Source organism: Lepus europaeus, chromosome 1, assembly GCF_033115175.1.
Source record: "Lepus europaeus isolate LE1 chromosome 1, mLepTim1.pri, whole genome shotgun sequence".
Lineage (NCBI taxonomy): Eukaryota > Metazoa > Chordata > Mammalia > Lagomorpha > Leporidae > Lepus > Lepus europaeus.
The window spans coordinates 75,601,836-75,623,428 of NC_084827.1; the positions used below are offsets into that span (position 1 = coordinate 75,601,836).

At 39.2% G+C, this 21,593-nt stretch overlaps 1 protein-coding gene across 6 annotated transcripts in view; it reads right to left on the reverse strand.

Moving 5' to 3' along the window:
- Positions 1-21,593, reverse strand: part of ZRANB3 (zinc finger RANBP2-type containing 3) — a 305,721-nt gene that overhangs the window by 174,539 nt on the left and 109,589 nt on the right. The window lies entirely within an intron of this gene.

Genomic DNA, 21,593 nt, shown 5'->3' on the forward strand with positions numbered 1-21,593 from the left:
TCTATCTTCCCTCCTCTTTCTATCACTCTTTCAAATAAATTTTTAAAACATCTTTTTAAAAATGATATGATATCCAGTAAAGTATAACTGAGTTCTAGATAAAATTTATAAGCTGGAAGATAATTATGTAGGGTAATTTTTCCCTAGAAATAAACATTTTTAAAAAGTACTTAGAATTCAGTGTTTTGAGAACAATCTAAAATAACCTAATATTTAATTATAAAAAAAATACTTGAAGTAATTTATGTATACAGAAATAACTACACTCAGTAGGTGGTTCAAAGCCCTGGACTGTAACTACAATGGCATTTCTTAGAGAGAAATCCTCTAGTATTTCAACACAATTAAAGCTAAATCACCTATTATGAGTCAAAGCCTTCACTCAGTAATAGTACAAAAGCAGAGGTAGCTACATAAGAAGAATTATAAATGGAATACATTAACTTCAAGTATATTGTATGGGGCCGGTGCCATGGCTCACATGGTTAATCCTCTGCCTGTGGTGCCAGCATCCCATATGAGCGCCAGGTTCTAGTCCCGGTTGCTCCTCTTCTAGTCCAGCTCTCTGCTGAGGCCTGGGAAGGCAGTGGAAGATGGCCCAGGTGCTTGGGCACCTGTACCTGTGTGGGAGACCTGGAGGAGCTCCTGGCTTCTGATCGGCGCAGCTCTGGCCATAGCGGCCATTTGGGGGATGAACCAACGGAAGGAAGAGCATTCTCTCTCTCTTTCTCTCTCTCTCTCACTGTCTAACTCTAGTTATCAAAAAAAAAAAATACAGTATATCAATGTTTTCATAACCACCATTTACCTTAGAATACTAATGTTATCTCTATGTTTTATTTCACAAAATTATTTAGAGCAATTAAATAATAATGATCAATTTTAAAATTCTGATTGCTTTTACACAGAAATTTTTATACATATATACTGCAAAAGATACTTGCTGATTTGAGATTTTGCAACTACAAATTTTTTCAGTTTTGAAGTTATAAGCAGCGCTTGCATTTTAGGATAGAGAAGTGAGGTTCTCTTTAAAATTACTAGCCTATATGTTCTAGAAGAAGTTCTTTGAAGGACCTCTTTAGGCATGCAGATTTAAAACCATACAGAGGATTAAAATTAAGCAAGGAAACCTACCCAATAAAGTATCAGTTCTATAATTTATTATTAAGGAGATATGCATAGGTACTTTGGTGGAACTATTTCTTTGCTCTTATAAATTAAGTCATAATCTTTCCTATAGGGAATCGTTTTAAAAGATTTTTATTTATTTGAGAGGTAGAGTTACAGACAGTGAGAGGAAGAGATGGAGAGATAGGTCTTCCATCTGCTGGTTCACTCCCCAGATGGCCGCAATGGCTGGAGCTGCACCAATCTGAAGCCAGGAGCCAGAAGCTTCTTCCAGGTCTCCCATGCGGGTGCAGGGGCCCAAGGACTTGGGCCATCTTCCATTGCTATCTCAGGCCATAGCAGGGAGCTGGATTGGAATAGGGGCAGCCGGGACTAGAACTGGCACCTATATGGGATGCTGGTGCCACAGGCAGAGGATTAACCTACTGCGCCATGGGGCCAGCCCCCGCCCTCCCATAGGGAATTTTTAAAAGTTTACTTTTGAGAGGCAAAGATAGTCAGAGCTCCTATTCACTGGCTTACTTCCATACTTGAAATAGCCAGGGTTAGGCAAGGCTGAAGCCAGGAGCTGGGAAATGAATCCAGATTTCCCACATGGTTGGCAATAACCCCACTACTTCAGCCATCAGCTGCTGCTCCCTCCTACAGTGCACACTAGCACAAAGATGAAATTGGGAGATTTAAGACTTGAACTCAGGTACACGGCTGTGGAATATAGATGTACCCATGGGTGCCCATATGGCATGCGAGCATTAAGGGCGGAGGCTTAACCTACTATACCACAGCGCCAGCCCTGGTTATGTATTTCAAAAGGCATGGCTGTGAAGAAATGATAATAAATTATTCCAGATACTGACAAAGGAAGAGAAAATTTCAAATTATTTTAAATTATTTTTGAAAATCAACAAAACCTATATACTAAAATATGGAATACAACATAAAAGATAAAGATCACTTTCACAGATGTGCTTTGGTATAAATATTTTAATTAGACTATCAGAATACAGAATTCAGTAGAAAACTAAAAGAACAAATCACGACCAAGGGGAGCTTGAATCCAAGAATAAGCCCTGTTCAACATAAGAAAACCCATTAGTTTAATTCATAACAGTTACCTGCCGAACGAGTAACTAACAAAATTCAACTTTCATTTCTGATAAAAAGTCTTTTACTAACTATTACTTAAAGGATAATCTGTTCCCATGAGAAAAAGCATGAATCTTTACCCAAAAAGGTTGTACCACGCTTAATGGAGAAAAGGGACTCCAATAATTATCAGAAGCAGAAGAAATAAGAAATAAGAAAAAGCATATATGGTGAAGGTGGCATCTTAAGCCAAAAGAAAAAAATCAATGCTTTGTTAATTAATGCTGTGGCAAATAAAGCCTAATGAATTATAAAAATAAAAACAGGTCTTTATCTCACTCCTCACTATTAAATAATTTCCAGACAGGTCAAACACTTAATAGTTAAAAAGGAAGACATAACAGGAAAAAGATGAGTTAAATCAATATATCAAATTCATGATATCAAAACCAGAAAACACAAAGCAAAATACAAATTGAATAAAATGAAAAATTTAAATTTATATACCACAAAGAGAATAAAACAAATGGAAACAAAAAACATCTGTAACACAAATAACACAGGGCTAATTTCCTCAACTTTCAAAGAGCGCCTCTCAAAAAGGGAACATAGGACAAACAATCCAATAGAATAATGGAGAAAAGTCATGGAATATCCGCTTATGGAGAAGAATGTTCATCAAATAAACATCGAAACACTGTTTCTACCATAATTAAAGACAAATAAAACTGTTAGGATTTTTTTTTTTTGCCTTACAATATAAGATTAACAAAACCCAAAAGTTTGACAACAGTGTTGGAGAAGGTCAGGAGAAATAGGCACTTTCACATTGCTGTGGAAATAAATATTGACTTGGCAATCTAGCAAGTTCAGTGCTTTGGATTTATTCAGTCAGGCATATACTTGCAAGGCACACTAAAGGGCTAAGCAGAAGATTAAGTAGATCAGAGTATATCCATACAGTAAGACACTATGTGGTCAAACATGCTGATATGGAAAGAATGATAAATCTCAAACTGCAAAATAGTATACTCAAAAGAAAAATCAAAAATAGTACATCTGATCCAATTAATACTGAGCCAGAGACAGAAGGAGAAAGCCTGGAGAAGGAAAGGAGAAATAAGGAAAAAAGAGGACTGGTTATTTAAAAAAAAAAAAAAAAAGTGATGTAAGGCTAATTAGTAGACTGTGAGTAGCTGTGTTGATTCAGACTATATAGTTTTTGGAAAACCATGTCATAGGGATAAAATAATCTTCGATAAAAGGATAGGATGGAAAGAGAAGAGAAGGAAGGGAACGTTAACAGTGTTGCCATTAGAGGGTATAACTGCAAGGGTAGGGAGCTCACATGCTTAAATAGTACTTAAAAGTGGGAATACTAAAGGAAACACACACACATACAGAAAGAGAGAGAGAGAGAGAGGAGAGAAACCTCTTTAAAAGATTGAGGAGTAAGAAAGTGCTAGGCGTTGAACTTCTGTTTATGCCAAAGGCTGCACAGCAAGTGTGGCCTACTATAGAACCAGTCTAGGGGCCAGCGCTGTGGCTTAGTGGGTTAAAGACCTGGCCTGAAGCACCAGTATCCCATATGGGGGCTGGGTCCTGGCTGCTCCTCTTCCAATCCAGCTCTCTGCCATGGCCTGGGAAAGCAGTAGAAGATGGCCCAAGTCCTTGGGCCCCTGCACCCATGTGGGACACCTGGAAGGAGCTCCTGGCTCCTATCTTCAGATCGGCACAGCTCCCTCCAGCTGTTGCAGCCACCTGGGGAGTGAACCAGCAGATGGAAGCTCTCTGTCTCTACCTCTCTCTGTAACTCTGTCTTTCAAATAAATAAAATAAATCATAAAAAAAAAAGAACCAATCTACTGATGTTCCCTGAAGCTGAGGACTGGAGAAGGACAGGGAAACAAGTTAAACACATACACCCTTAAGTATAGAATGAAAGAACATGTTTTCAGAAAACAATATTGGTCAAACACACACCTGAGGAAAAGTGAAGAAGCCTAAGGAATCCTACTTCCACTGGTTATGAGTTTACTTACTTCGTGTAAGTCACTTTTCATTACAATTCCTGGATTTTCAATTTCTAACAACTTGGAAATTATGTATCATATGACTCATTTCAAGGGAGTAAGTAGGAAGATGTACAAGGAATAATTTCTCTATTTCCTGAGGTAAAACAGGATCATTCAATAAAAGAAATACCAATCCTAGTACTGCAACTTTCAAGACATACGGAAAAAACACTAAATATAGACTATAATATCTTACAGCAATTTTAGGCTATATCTGTAATGTGGACATCAATCTGTTCTTACCATATTTAAAATCTTTAGTTATATTCATATTTAATCTTTGAAGAAAGACAGTAAAAAATGAGCTACTTAGTCATAATGTGAAGTGCTCAGATGCGTATGCATTATTCATTCAAACAGTACCTCTTTTAGAGTAAAATCTGAATAAATAAAAGATCATGACAGCATAATACAGACTGGTAATACTCAATGGTTCACATTTTCCATTTTTTGATCTTATAAATCTTTTTTTTAAAAAGATTTGTTTATTTATTTATGTATTTGAAAAAGTTATAGAAAGGGAGACACACACACACACACACACAGAGAGAGAGAGAGAGAGAGAGAGAGAGAGAGAGAGAGAGAGAGAGAGAAAGGAATCTTGTATTCACTGGGTCACTCCCCAAATAGCCGCACTGGCCAAGGCTGGGCCAGGCCAAAGCCAGGTGCCAGGAGTTTGGGTCTGCCACATGGTGGAATGGGTCCAAGCACTTGTGCCATCTTCCACTACTCTTCCCAGGGAGATGAATCAGAAGTAGAGCAGCAGGGACAGGAAACTGAGTCCAGGATGAAGTTCCTGGCTCCTGGCTTCAGATTGGCCCAACTCCAGCCAGAGTTGCAGGTGGCAGCTTTATGCCCTACGCCAAAATACCAGCCCCTTAAGTCTGTTTTATAAAATTAAAATCAGGTGAATAAACTGTATTGAGTCTAGTCATTTATATCACATGTATTAGGGGATCAATGCCCTCGTAATTTCATTAAATTGAAAGCCCAACAGAACACAAAGGGGATAACTATAGATGCTGAGGAAAAGGAACGAAAGGAAAGGACGCAAAGCATGCTGTGATCTTCTGGTTATGATCTAAGTTTGTGAACTGTATTATATCTTTGTATCACTTAGATACAAGTTAAAAATTCAGACTTCAGGAGCTGGTGCTGTGCTGTAGTAAGTAGGTTAAGCCCCCATCTGCGGTGCCAGCATCTGATATGGGCACTGGTTGGGGTCCTGGCTGCTCTTCTCTAGCTCTCTGCTTATGGCCTGGGGAAGCAGTAGAAGATGGCCCAAGTGCCTGGGCCCCTGCACCTGCGTGGGAGACCTGGATGGAATTCCTGGCTCACGGCTTCAGATCATGCTCATCTCCAAACAATGCAGCCATTTGGGGAGTGAACCAGCGGATGGAAGACCTCTCTGACTTTCCCTCTCTCTCTGTGTCTGTAACTCTGCCTCTCAAATAAATAAAATAAATCTTAAAAAAACAAAACAAAAAAAAAAGAATACCGACTTCAGGACAACCAACTCCTCAAATTCTGATTTAATAGAATTGGTCTTTAAAATCAAGATACTATAAGTGTTTCTGATGTGGATGGTTCTCAGATTGCATTCCAACCTTCGGAGAAAGTCTTGGACTGCTTTCCCTAGTTTTTGTTATTTTCTTACTGGGAGAAAAATAATAGAAAACCAAAAAGAACACAGCTATGGTTTTATTGTTGAATATCTTCACCATTTTGGGGAGTATCTAGTTCATTGATTGATCTCAATTACAATTCCAAGGTAAAAAAAAAAGTGTTTTCTACTTTATTATATACTTTTTAAAAAAATATTTATTTACTTGAAAGTCAGAGTTACACAGAGAGAGAAGGAGAGGCAGAGAGAGAGAGAGAGAGGTCTTCCATTCAGCTGATTCACTCCCTAAATGACCCCAAAGGCCAGAGCTGAGCTGATTCGAAGCCAGGAGCCAGGAGCCAGGAGCTTCTTCCAGGTCTCCCACATGGGTGTAGGGGCCCAAGGACTTGGGCCATCTTCTATTGCTTCCCCAGGCCACAGCAGAGAGCTGGATCGGAAGAGGAGCAGCCGGGACTTGAACCGGCGCTCATATGAGATGCCGGTGCTGCAGGCTGGGGCTTTAACCTGCTACGCCATAGTGCTGGCCCATACTTTATTATAAACTATATAGAATAAGCATAAAAAATAACTTTGGTTTTTGTATTCAATTTACCAATTTAATAGAAAAAGACCAATTTCAGAACTTTAATAATAGTTTAAAAGGGAATACAATTTGCACAGTGTTTTGCATATGTGCTATTTCAAGTTACCAATTAATGTGCTATATTTAAGACTCAATGATAAAAATTTAGCTGTTTAACAATTGGAAGAATAAACAGTTTTATCACTAAAATTTTTACATAGAATGAACACAAAAAAACTATCTATGTTGTATAATACTGTGCATTTGCAAATCGCAAATGTAAACAAAAGGGTCTTCTATAAGCATATCAAAAAACAACTAGGATGGCTGGCGCCAAGGCTCCTGGCTAATCCTCTGCCTGCGGTGCTGGCACTCAGGGTTCTAGCCCCAGCTGGCCACCAGTTCTGTCCCAGTTGCTCCTCTTCCAGGCCAGCTCTCTGCTGTGGCCCGGGACGGCAGTGGAGGATAGCCCAAGTGCTTGGGGCCTGCACCCGCTTGGGAGACCAGAAGGAGGCACCTGGCTCCTGGCTTCAGATCAGCGCGGTGCGGCGGCTGTAGCAGCCATTTGGGGGGTGAACCAACGGAAAAGGAAGACCTTTCTCTCTGTCTCTCTCTCTCACTGTCTAACTCTGCCTGTAAAAGAAAAAAAAAAAAAACTAGGAGACAAAAATTAGACAGTTAGCATTTGCTTTCAGCAAACTTGATTATTGCCATTAATGACGATAAATTAGTTTAGCAAGAATTTTTTCAAAAGATTAAGATAAATAAATCCCTTGCTTAGTTTTGTAAATAATTACAGTGTAATGCTTTCCATCCTTTCATCAAAAAGTAGCAACTCTGTATTCAATTGAAGATAATATTGGAATTAAGAATAAAAAAATCTCCTGTTTTATTTCAGATCAGGGGCCATCTATGGTGTAGTGGGTTGGGCTGCCAATTACAATGCACCAACCCATAAGGAGTACCAGTGTGAGTCCTGGCTGCTCTGTTTCCAATCCAGGTTCCTGTTAAAGTACCTGGGAAGGCAGGCAGTGCAGGCTGGCCTAAGTGCCACTCACGTGGGAGACCCAGATGGAGTTCTAGGCTACTGGTTTTGGCCTGGACCAGCCCTGGCTGTTATGCCATTTGGTGGGTAAGCCAGTCTCTCTCTCTCTCTCTCTCTTTCTCTTTCTCTACCTCTCTTTCCCAGTCTCACTCTACCTTTCAAATATATAAATAAATCTTAAAGAGAAATTCAGATCAGTATATACAAATAATATTTTTGCAGTCATATAATGGCACATAAACACGGTGGATGTTAATAAATAAACCTATCACTTGTGATAACTTAGTTTTCAAAACAAAGAATCAAATGCAAATCAATCATCAGTATCAGAGACATAAAAGTTACAAGTATTATGATACTTTCAGTTGAACAAATTATTGTATTAACCTGTCAGTTCATGTACTGACACATACCAATCACTTTAGAGTCAATAGAAAGACCTTGAAATTCTAACCCAACAATTTCTGAAAATATAAATTAGGCAATATCAGAGATTCTGTGCTGACACCGAGAATAAAACAAGGCTGCAAACCAATTTTTTTATGCTAAAAACAAATGGAATGTTACCAAAAATAAAATTATGCTCTTCAAATTGTCTTATACAATCAAGGAAAAAAAAAGGACTACCAAGGAATAAAAGAAAATCATCAATGCATTTAAACTACTTATTACTTGAAAGTTAATTTTTATATATCTAGAAAATATGTGCAGAAAGACAAAAGAAAAACAAAACAAAAACAATGGCAAAATAATTGCCATATATCAAGGTTGATTTTTTTCTAAACTACATAATTTTCTTCTCCATAGTAAAATCTGTGTAGGTTGCTTCTAAATTAGACATACTTCTATTAAATTCCTTTACAAAGTAATGTCACCATGAACTCCAGAGTAGTATTATAGCAAGGTGAAATATATTTGATTTCTGACACTTTTATTAGATAGAGATACCCCTTGTTTTCCAAATATAAAAACATATTATTGAATAACTTCTCTGTTCTTTCTCTTCTAGTAAAAATAATAATGACTCTAAATTTAAGCTCAAATGCACCGTCTGTCAATTATTGCTTAAGAAATTAAATGTTAACCTATGAAAAAAGGAAATATATCAAAATCATAATAATGTCACCATATGCTAGTCATAGTCCACATTTATTAAATATTATCCATGTTAAAATGAAAAATTCACTCTGATTTTGTGAAAACATTTGACTAGAAAAAATGTAATTCACACAAACTTCAGAAAATTTAATGATAATCTTACCTAGAAAAATGTTCATATTGCATTAAGAGTCAAAGTAGGAGCTGGTGCTATGGCGTAGCAAGTTAAATCGCTGCCTGCAGTGCTGGCATCCCATATTGGGCACTGGTTCATGTCCCGGCTGCTCCACTTCCTACCCAGTTCTCAGCTATGGCCTGGGAAAGCAGTAAAAGATGCCAAGTCCTTGGGCTCCTGCAGCTGTGTGGGAGACCCGGAGGAAGCTCTTGGCTCCAGGCTTCAGATCAGCGCAGCTCTGGCCATTGTTTTCAATTGGAGAGTGAACCAGCAAATAGAAGACCTTTCTCTGCCTATCTCTCTCTGCCTCTCCTTCTCTCTTTGTGTAACTCAGACTTTCAAATAAATAAATAAATCTTAAAAAAAGGTCAAAGTAAATGTAACTTGCAAAATATTGATTAGTATTATAATACTGAATAATAATTCTCTTGGTATAAAGCATGTTAAAATAGAATGTGATCTTGATTTTATTTTATTAAAATATTCATGACAAGTAGGGAAAATAGTTAAAGAAAATAGCTAACATCATGTCATAAACTAGTAAGTTAAAAAATTACAAATTTTAAGAAAAATGTTGGAATAATAAAGTAATAAATACTAGGAATTAATATTAGCATGAAAAAGTAAGATAATTAATGAGATCTATGCATTAATAATATGAGGGTAATTTTAAATAGTTTGTTGAAAAATGGAATTAAAAGGTAAGTATTTCAATACAAGCATTTTTGAGACCTATGTAGTATTTTCATAAATACATTATTCAAGAATTTTTTAAGTATTGTTGTATTAGGAAATAACCTAAAATGTGGATTTCATCTTTACTTAATATATGCTAAATTGATCTTCTGTATATAATGATAATTGAAAATTAATCTTGATGTGAATGGAAGGGGAGAGGGAGCGGGAGAGGGGAGGGTTGCGGGTGGGAGGGAAGTTATGGGGGGAAAAGCCATAGTAATCAATAAGCTGTACTTTGGAAATTTATATTCATTAAATAAAAGTTAAAAAAATGTGGATTGCAAATAAAAATGTCCTGAAAAGAGACAAAAATAATCAGGAGATAGTTCAAATTTACTCATTTATTTTTTTCTAATACTGTTTATCATTAGCCTCAGCATCAATATCAATACAGATACTAGTCAATGAAGAATAATTTCATTTTTCCTGGCAATTCACTAAGAAAAAGGAAGACAGAGGCTTTGGAGATGCAAAAACAACTAATAAGAGGCAAACACATAATTTGAAACAGTATAACAGCTTAAGTAAAGAGCCTAATTTCTCAGCAGTTGATTAACTTTGCATGCAAAAAAAAGAAGTTAAGTTATGCTAAGTGTACAATGTATAAAGAAAACTGAAGTATATAGAAAGCATCTGGAAAAAAAAAACCCTTCTTTTTATATACATTATGATAAAAAAAATTTAAATGCCTGGCTGTCCAAAAACTTTGACTCTGGAAATACCTTATTTCCTATAGGCTTGCATAGTTAAATTTCAAAGCAACTGTAAAATATTGCCATCTGTAAAAAACTATATTCTAGTTTAGCTTTCTGAATTAACTTTAATAGTTTGACAGCAGGAATATAAGATTAGAACCTGCAGAAAATGCCAAAGATGGGATCAATCTCCCAAAAACTTTTGGAGCACTCATGAGTAAAATTAGACCAAGGTGAAGAGAGAAGACTTCACCTTACAAAAGCAGACACAAAGAAGCTAAAATTCTAAAGGAACAGACCGAAATTTTTAAAAAAGCAATGCAATCCCTTTTTAAATAAAATATCACACAAACTCAGCACCTGTCAAGCAGAAAATGCAGGGTAACTGTGGCTGAAGTAATAATGTAGGACCCCACAGCCTCATACCCTGTCTCAACTTCAGCTGCACGAAACAGGGTCTGTGAAATACAGCTTGCAAACTAGGACATGTTGCCCAGACACTGAACTCCTCAATTTTCTTTGTTTAAATAAAACTGATCTGAAAAGCTGAGAGAAACACTGGAATAATAAAGACAGAGTCAAGGACAGAGAGACATACAAAGAAAGTGAGAGAGAGATCTACCATCTGCTGATTCATTCCCCAAATGACTATAGTCCAAAATAGGGCCAGGAGTATACTACGTGCCAGGGACTCAATCCAGGACCAAGTATTTGAGCCATCACCGCTGCCTCCCAGGGTGAACATTAGCAGGAAGCTGGATCAGAAGCAGAGGAACTGGGATTCAAACCATGCACTCCAATATGGGATGCAGGTGTCCCAAGTGGCATATTAACTGCTGCATAAAATGATCATTCCAGTTTTCTCAATCTCAATGCTGGTTTTTTACTTACTTCTTTTAGAAGACTCTCTTCAAATCTACCTCTTCCGGGGCCAGCACTGTGGCGCAACGGATTAATGCCCTGGCCTGAAGCACCGGCAATCCCATATGGGCGCCGGTTTGAGTCCTGGCTGCTCCACTTCTGATCCAGCTCTCTGCTGTAGCCTGGGAAAGCAGTGGAGGATGGCATAAGTCCTTGGGCCCCTGCACCTCCGTGGGAGACCTGGAGGAAGCTCCTGGCTCCTAGCTTCGGATCGGCACAGCTCCTGTCGTTGCGGCCAATTGGGGAGTGAATCACCGGATGGAAGACCTCTCTTTCTATCTATCTCTATCTCCCTCTCTCTGTGTAACTCTTTCAAATAAATAAATAAATAAATAAATATTAAAAAAAACAACAACAGGGTTTTGGTCTCTCATTCTCTTTAAAAAAAAAATCTACCTCTTCCACAAAGCCATGTGACTTAAAATGGAATTAATGCTTCCTTCCATAGCAATGCCATAGAATTTATATTGTAAGCTTCATTTCCTGCATTTTTAACACCATGTGGATTCTTTTCCTTTTAAAGATTTATTTATTTATTGGGTTACAAATAGAGAGAGGGAGAAACAGAAGCATATTCCATCTGATGGTTCACTTCCCAAGTGGCCACAACCTAAAACTCCATTCAGATCTCCCACACTGGTTCAGGGACCAAAGGAGCTGGCCCTAGCACCCTATGTTTTACAAATACCACAGAGACATGACCACTACCCTTCTTTACTTGATTAGAGGGAGGACATATTTCTTAATGCACATTCCTTATTATTTATCAAATATTAAACTCTCAATAATTTTCACTTCTTGACAATAGGAATAAAAGCATTGTGGCACAGTGGTTAAGTCATTGCGCACAATGCTGGCATCCCATATGGGTGAGGTCAAGTACCATGTGCTCCATTTCTGATCCATCCCCCTGCTAATGGCCTGGGAAAGCAGGAGAAGATGGCCCAACCCTGATAAAGCTCCTGGTTCCTGGCTTCATCTGAACCAGCCCTGCTCGTTATGGACATTTGGGGAGTGAACCAGAAGATGGATGATCTCTCTGCCTCCTCTCTCTGTCTGCCTTTCAAATGAATAAATCTTAAAAAGAAATATACATTCTTTAAAAAAGAAAATCTAGGCCGGCACCGCAGCTCAATAGGCTAATCCTCTGCCTTGCGGCGCCGGGACACCGGGTTCTAGTCCTGGTTGGGGCACCGATCCTGTCCTGGTTGCCCCTCTTCCAGGCCAGCTCTCTGCTGTGGCCAGGGAGTGCAGTGGAGGATGGCCCAAGTCATTGGGCCCTGCACCCCATAGGAGACCAGGAGAAGCACCTGGCTCCTGCCACCGGATCAGCGCGGTGCGCCGGCCGCAGCGCGCCTACCGCGGCGGCCATTGGAGGGTGAACCAACGGCAAAAAAGGAAGACCTTTCTCTCTTGTCTCTCTCTCTCACTGTCCACTCTGCCTGTCAAAAAAATAAAAAAAAGAAAGAAAAAAAAAGAAAATCTAATCAACCATTTTAAAAAAAGGCTTTAAGTGTAAAGTGTAAAAAAAAGTGTAAAGACGGCCGGTGCCGCGGCTCACTAGGCTAATCTTCCGCCTTGCGGCGCCAGCACACCAGGTTCTAGCCCCGGTCGGGGTGCCGGATTCTGTCCCGGTTGCCCCTCTTCCAGGCCAGCTCTCTGCTGTGGCCCGGGAGTGCAGTGGAGGATGGCTCAAGTGCTTGGGCCCTGCACCCCATGGGAGACCAGGATAGGCACCTGGCTCCTGCCATCGAATCAGCGCAGCGCGCCAGCCGCGGCGGCCATTGGAGGGTGAACCAACGGCAAAGGAAGACCTTTCTCTCTGTCTCTCTCTCACTGTCCACTCTGCCTGTCCAAAAATTAAAAAAAATAAAATAAAATAAAAAATTTTAAAAAAAAGTGTAAAGAAAAAAGGCTTTAGGTGTAAAGGCTAGTATAAGCAAATAAGACCTGGATGAATAACAGTTCCTAGCTGCTCTAAATGAAAAGTCTGGACCCGGTGTGGAAACTCATAATTGTCCAAGTCCCAGCTACAGCTGTAGGAAAGGACCAATACAGCATGGACCCGCTGGGCTTTTAAGTTCTGTGCAAACTTAAGCCCATCACTCAAAACGATAAAGCAGATAGAGGGGTTATATTTAATTTTAACCTCTCCTCCCATTTCTAAACAATTTCTATTCATTAAGAACATTTCATTTAACAGAAACTGGTGAAGCAGGAATGTTTGCAGCATCCTCCTAACAGTGCACTCAGAAGCATTAATGTGCAATAATGGTGCTTGGGATGAGATAATGGTATTAGTGCTTTGTGCCTTTCAAATGCTTATGTGGATTGTAAACATTATACACCAGGAGGATGTTTTATGTCTGACTCTATTTGAATAGGGTTTAACTCACCATTACTGCCACCTCTGCCTTTCAATTTGAATTTTATTCAAGACTATTGAGAGAACGTTGCAATAACCCAGCTGTGCAAAGCAGTAAGAGACCTGAACAAAATTACAATAGCTTACAAAGAAATCAGGATAAACATCCTTCAAATTGAAAATGCAATCAATTGTATTTGTACTTTGCTATACTCAAGATCAAAACTTTCAGACTGAGGGGTGACTTGAACTAATTTAGGAAACTTGGAAGATACTATATCAGCCATTCACATTATATACTTATTTATCTGAGGTGGAAGTTTTATTTTTCTGGGGGAGAGCAAAAGCACATGTGCCCCCCCCCAACCACTGGTGAACTCTTTGTATGTCCAGAACAGCTGGGGCTTGGCCAGGACAATGCAGGGAGCTGGGATTCAATTTGGGTCTTCCATATGGGTGGCAGGAACCCAACTATTTGAGCCATCACCTGCTGCCTCTCAGTATCTGCGTAGCAGGAAGCTAGAATCAGAAACAGAGGCAGGATTTGAACCTAGGCACTCTGACACGGGATGCAAGCATCCCAACTGGGGTCTTAACCATTATGTCAAGTGTCCATCTCTATGACAAACATTTTTTTAAAGATTTATTTATTTGAAAGTCAGAGTTACACAGAGAGAGGAGAGGAAGAGAGAGAGAGGTCTTCCATTAGGTGGTTCACTCCCCAGATGGCCACAATGGCCGGAGCTGAGCCAATCTGATGCCAGGAGCTTCTTCTGGGTCTCCCACGCGGGTGCAGGGGCCCAAGGACTTGGGCCATCTCCCACTGCTTTCCCAGGCCATGGCAGAGAGCTGGATTGCAAGTGGAGCAGCCAGGTCTTGAACTGGCCCCCATATGGGAAGCCGGTGTTTCAGGCCAGGGCATTAACCAACTGCACCACTGCACCAGCCCCTATGACACCCTGCACCTATGTGGCTTTGGATCTGCACAGCTCTGGCTGTTGTGGTCATCTGGGGAGTGAACCAATGAAAGAAAGACCTTTCTCTCTGTCTCTCCCTCTCACTGTCTGTAACTCTACTTCTCAAATAAATAAAAAATCTTGAAAAAAAAAAAAGATCTCTGGGGGCAGGTGCCGTGGGGGGCAGGTAAAGTCACCGCCTGCAGTGCCGGCATTCCATATGGGTGCCGGTTCTAGTCCCAGCTGCTCCACTTCCAATCCAGCTCTCTGCTATGGCCTGGGAAAGCAGCAGAAGATGGCCCAACTGCTTGGGCCCCTGCACCCACATGGGATACACAGAAGATGATCCTGGCTCTGGCCGTTGCAGCCAATTGGGGAAGACCTCTTTCTCTGTGTGTAACTCTGACTTTCAAATAAAGAAATAAATCTTTTTTTAAAAAAAGAAAAAAATTTTCTGTTATGGACTGGATGTTTTTGCCTCTGCAAATTCATATGTTAAAATCATAACTCCCAATGTGATTAGGAGACATTAGGAGGTGGAGATTTCAGAAGGTGATTAGAACATGAGGTGGACCTGACAGCAAAATTAATGTGCATTTTAAAGAAAATCTGGGAAGTTCGCATCACTCCTGCCATGTGAAAACACATCAAGAAGGCAACTGTCCACGAACTGGGACCAGACACCACGTTTGTTGATACCTTATTTTCAGCTTTCTACCATCCAGAAATTTGAGAAATACATTTTGTTTAAGCCATGCAGTCTATGATATTTTTGTTATTGCTATGTGACAATTTTGAAACCCCAAAACTCAGCTAAATAAACCTCTTTTCTTATTACCTCCATACCTGGAATAACTGGAGATGAGTGGTAGTGGGCATGGATCTTTTTTTTTTTTTTTTTTGACAGGCAGAGTGGACAGTGGGAGAGAGAGAGACAGAGAGAAAGGTCCTCCTTTTTCCGTTGGTTCACCCGCCCAATGCCTGCTGCAGCTGGCGCACCGTGCTGATCCGAGCCAAGTGCCCTCCCGGTCTCCCATGTGGGCGCAGGGCCCAAGGACATGGGCCATCTTCCACTGCACTCCCAGGCCACAGCAGAAATCTGGACCAGAAGAGGAGCAACCGGGACAGAATCTGGCGCTCTGACCGGGACTAGAACGTGGGGTGCCGGTGCCGCTAGGCAGAGGATTAGCCTATTGAGCCGTGGCGCCGGCCGGCATGGATCTTTTTTAAAAAGAGAACGTATTAGATCAGAACCTAGAACATTAGAATTGTTACATATTTAATCAGTTCATTCATTTATTCGTTCATTCAGCAAACATGGACCAGCAACACACAAGAGGTATGATTTAGAAAGAATAAGAGCTGAAAGGAGAGTGTTTTAATTTTAACTAGGGCATGGTAAAAGAAAACTAGAAACTGTAGAAGAAAATGAAATAAAAACTGCAATCTTAGTTTCCTTTGCCAGACAGCAGTAGGCTTATATAAAAGGCAAATTAAAATGCTTCATGTCTCATTTAATTTCTTAGTCCTCAAACCTATAATGCAGGAACAATCTATATCACCATCTCAACTTTAAGTCCTTCTGAGCAGAAATAACCATCCAAAGGTGTTCATCAGTAGTTCTAGATACCTGTAGGTTTCTGCCTGCAGAGAAATTGATAATATTTTCCAAACTTGACTTTAGCCTACAGAAATACTTCTACCTATATATTTCTATGAATTTTGAACAGGTACCACAGTCTCTCTCCAAACTCCAGTTTGGGAGAAGCACCCAGAACGGTGACAAAAGACCTCTGTGCCAACTATTTACCTATTAATATGTTCTAAAATAGCCACCACATAAGCCAAGCCAAGAATCGTCTCAGCCTTCACAAATGGTTTCCTTTTCTGTTAAAAAAGGAAGGGAAGCAATACTTTATTTTGTAGACCACACCCCAGCCAACCAAAATGTTCTTCCAGGTAACAGCAAAAGTGTGTGTGAGAGTATGTGTATTAGGAGGAAGGTTAAGGATACTAGGAGTAATGAAAATTGCTACAAAAGCAGAAAATAGGAATTTTATGACTTTCATAACAGATATAGACAGTGAAAGCAGGATTATATACTGCTAAAATGTTGTCCATTATGATAAAATGTTAGCTATTCATATAAATCTGGGTGTTCCATATTCTTATGTAAAAATCGACAACAGAAAATTCTCTAAATACTAACTTTCTAGAAGTTTGAATGTTTGACAAATAAGGTAGGACATTGGTAGGTTTAACATTTTTCTCTAGGTACCATCCAACCAAATTACTGGGTTTGTGTTAAATATTTTTCATGTTTAAAATATCTTTTTATGAGTAAATATTTTCAAAAATTCTTAAATGACAAATAATAGAACAAGGACAGTACTTAAAAAATGATGATTATAAAACAATGTAAAATATAAAAAACTTCAAAATCCTGACTATAGATTGTGGTCAGAATCTCACCACTGACAGAATACAAGTTCACAGGAGTTTCTGTGTATTCACTAGAGTCCTTGAAACTGTGTTAAACCAAGAGAGGAAGAAGAAAAAGGAATTAAAACAATTTAAGCTAGGTTTACAAGGTTCATTCTATTAAATGTTGCAGCTTTGTTGATTATCTGAAATATAGTTCTATAATTGAAATACACAATGATGACATATCAAATGGAACTTAAATAATCATTTCCATTTTAAGTTAATGACTATCTTATACACAGTAGATGGGTTTTATACTCTGCAAAGATTGAATACATTAGAAAATGATAATAGTGGAAAAAAATTAAAAGGAGGGGGAACAGTATCAGTGAAGGAAGGCATTTGTTTCTAATGCTATGGAGGAAAGATCACAGCAGACAGCTAAATTATAGAATACTCCTAGTGGGTATTCAAGTGTCTAAAAAAAAAGTAGGTTCAATAACACTGATGTAAAATTGCTCTCCTAAGGCTTTTAGCTTTTGATGAGTCAGAGAGTCATCACATCAAAATATATTTTTAAATTAACAATCAAAAAGTGGTTGACCTTCAAATTATAAATTATACTTCCTTCTGTGACTTCACTACCATTTTGTGGGATAAGAACCAGAAAAGGAGAAAAATATTAGGTAACAGAATGAAGGTCAAACAAGAGTTCATGTAATTTACATATATACAAGTTCTTTCTACTTCAGCACTTTTAATATACCAACGTTCATCCATATCAGCTCAGTAAGACTTCATAAAATACCATTTCAACTCTACTATCAACAGAAAAGATTAGTGGTAGTGAATCATGATTTTTAGACTTGCACATCATCATGCTAATTTCTATAGCCTATTTTTTGTACTCATGGGAAAAGGTGAGGATTTTTGTTCTTAATTAACATCAATAGGATTTAACATTATAAATTCTGACAAGTCAAATAGCTGTAAAAGAATAATTCATAAAAATGCTGCTGAAAACAGGTAAGTAATGATTATGGACACAAAAGTGGCAGTTTTCTTTTTAAGTAGCAAAGGACTATTAAATGGTTCTTCTAAGTTTATTAAATTAAATACCAAGAGTACAGGTAGATGTTTGGCACAACAGTTAAGCTGCTGCTAGTAACATTCACATACCTTAGCAAAGTGCTCAGATTCAAGTCCTCACTCTGCTGACCATTCCAGCTTCCTGCTAATGTGCATCCTGGGAAGCTGCACGGGCCACCTCAAGTATTTGGGTCACTGCCACCCAGGTGGAAGACTGGGACAGAGTTCCTGGCTCTTGGCTTTGACCTGGCCCAACCTGACTGTTGTAGGCATTTCTAAAATTAACCAGTAGATGAAAGATCTCTCCCTCTCTTTCTCTGTGACTCTCCTTTGTCACTCTTCCTTTCAAATAAATAAATATTTATATTTGGATTTTGGGGGGAGTGAACCATTGGGTGAGAGCACTCTCTCACTGTTTTCTTCTCATTCTGTGACTCTCTCCTCCCAAATAAATGAGTAAATAGGGGGAGGTTCTAAGAAGGTGGAATAGGGAGGGAGCTCACTGATAGTCCAGGAAAAGATAGTTTAATAAAAGTGGAGATAGCAGGGGCCGGCGCCGAGGTGCACTAGGTTAATCCTCCACCTGCGGTACCAGCATCCCATATGGCTGCCGGTTCTGTCCTGGTTGCTCCTCTTCCAGTCCAGCTCTCTGCTGTGGCCTGGGAAAGCAGTGGAAGATGGCCCAGGTTCTTGGGCCCCTGCACCCACATGGGAGACAAGGAGGAAGCTCCTGGCTCCTGGCTTCGGATCGGCGTAGCTCCGGCCATTGTGGCCATTTGGGGAGTGAACCAACAGAAGGAAGACCTTTCTCTATGTCTCTCTCTCACTGTCTGTAACTCTACCAGTCAAATAAATAAATATATAAAATCTTAAAAAAAAAAAAAAAGTGGAGATAGTGTAGTCTCAGGGAAGAGTTAGGGAAAAAAACAGCAGAAGAAACTCTTCTGGAATTAGAAGGACACTGTGGATCTACGTGGAGGGCACGGGCGCCCACAGCTTGGGACCCCAGCTGCTAAGAGTCTCCTCGGCAGCAGTGCTGGAAAGAGAGGTGAGGTGAAACTGCAGTAGCCCGAGACACTGGTGGAAAAGCCTAGAGGGAACGAGGCTTGAAGGCCCGTGGGGGAAAGTACATCAGCCTAACTACAAGGGGGAAAAAATAAAAGGAACGGTACGGACACGATTCTCTCTCTCCACTCATCTTATGAAGGTGTGTGAGACAATAGAGCAGGGCTATTTTGGACATTTGTAACAGTTGCGCCAGCTTGGGGCTGCGCCCACCCTCAACCAAGAAGAAAAACCTGACGCTGGTGGGGAGTAATAACAGGAGACTAAGACCTAGTGAATGTGTGGGGCTTATGAACTGGGACTGTGGAAAAAAAAAACAACTGAGGATGTGTGGGAGAACTCACGGTGTGGCTGAGACATGAGTACTCTTGGTGGGAGACACTACAAGCTCAGGTGGCCCTGGCTACCCGGTGAAAGACATTGCAGGGAATTCTGAGCTTACACTGAGGACTGCACAGATCCTGTGTGTGGTCCTTGGGACACAGCAGATGAATATTATACCCACTGGGGCTAGCGCTCAGGCACTGATCACCATCGAGAACAGCTTAGCTGAGCAGAATTTCTTCCCTTCTGATTAAAAAAAGAGAGAGAGAGATTTACCACACCAAACCTGGGTGTGTCACCTTAGGCACACACTTAATCCTGAAGAACTGAACAGAGCTCTCTGGCCACATCCACCACAAGCCTCCAGAGAGTCACCAAAAGCAGACAGTCCACTTAATCTATAGTCATAGTATAATGAGAAAAAAAAAAAAAGAGAGAGAAACCAAAGTATCTCTACAATGTCAAACAACAAATGCAAAAACCGAGGAAACAAGAACAAGGAAGACAACATGACACTCCCAAAAGAACATGACACTCCAATATAAGATTATGAAGACGATGAGATAGTGGAAATGCAAGAAATGTAACTCAAAATATTTATGATAAGAATAATTAGAAGTAATCAAAAACAAATGCATGAACTACTGAAATCCATGCAGGACATGACAGAAAATCTCATTAAAATGAAATATTAATGAGGAACAAAAATGAAATGAGGAATTTATAGAACATGAAATTGAGATATTAAAGTGAAATCAAAATGAAATGAATTCAACAGAACAAATAAAAAAACACAGTTGAAAGCTTTAAAAACAGAATCACTGAGGCAGAAGAGAGAATATCGGACTTAGAAAACAGAGCACAGGAAAGTATACAGTCAAAGCAAAGCAAAGAAGAGGAAATTAGAAATCTAAAAAATATTGAAGGGAATCTACAAGATACTATTTAAAAACCCAACAAGGTAACAGCAGATTTAATTGACAAAATTGACCAAACAGATATAACAGACATCCACAGAACTTTTCATCCTACACTTGCAGAATACACATCCTTCTCAGCAGTGCATGGAACCTGCTCTAGGATTGACCACATACTAGGCCATAAAGCAACTCTCAGCAAATTCAAAAGAATTAGAATCATACCATGCAGCTTCTCAGACCACAGTGGAATGAAGCTGGAAATTAGCAACTCAGGAATCCCTAGAGCATATGCAAACACATGGAAACTGAACAAAATGCTCCTGAATGAACACGGGGTTGTAGAAGAAATCAAAAGAGAAATCAAAAACTTTCTGGAAGCAAATGAAGATAACAATACAACATATAAAAAATGATGGGATAGAGCAAAAACAGTGTTAAGAGGAAAGTTTATATCAATAGGTGCCTACATCAAGAAATTGGAAAGGCACCAAACAAATGAGCTACCAATGCATCTCAAGGATTTAGAAAAACTGCAGCAAATCAGACCCAAAATTAGTAGGAGAAGAGAAATAATTAAAATCAGAGAAGAAATCATCAGAATTGAATCCAAAAAACATTGCAAAAGATCAGCAAAACAAAGAGCTGTTTTTTTGAAAAAATAAACAAAATTGATACACCATTGGCCCTCCTAACTAAAACAATGAGAGAAAAGACACAAATCAATAAAATCAGGGATGAAAAATGGAATGTAACAACAGACACCACAGAAATAAAAAGAATCATCAGAAATTACTACAAAGAGTTGTATGCCAGAAAACAGGGAAATCTATCAGAAATGGATAGATACAACCTGCCTAAACTGAACCACGGAGACATAGAAAACCTAAACAGACCCATAACCAAGTCAGAAATTGAATCAGTAATAAAGGCCCTCTCAACAAATAAAAGCCCAGGACCAGATGGATTTACTGCTGAATTCTACCAGACGTTTAAAGAAGAACTAACTCCAATTCTTCTCAAACTATTCAGAACAACTGAAAGAGAGGGAATCCTCCCAAATTTTTTCTATGAAGTCAGCATCACCTTAATTCCTAAACCTGAAAAAGATGCAGCATTGAAAGAGAATTACAGACCAATTTCCCTGATGAACATAGATGCAAAAATAAAAGTTGAAAAAAATAAAAATAGAATAAAAACTATACTTTTACTAATTAGTACTGTATTACCCTGAGAAAATAAGGTCATACATAGTTCATGTAATAAGGGCCTCCATTTTCAGTGAGAAAATATGAATATTTGA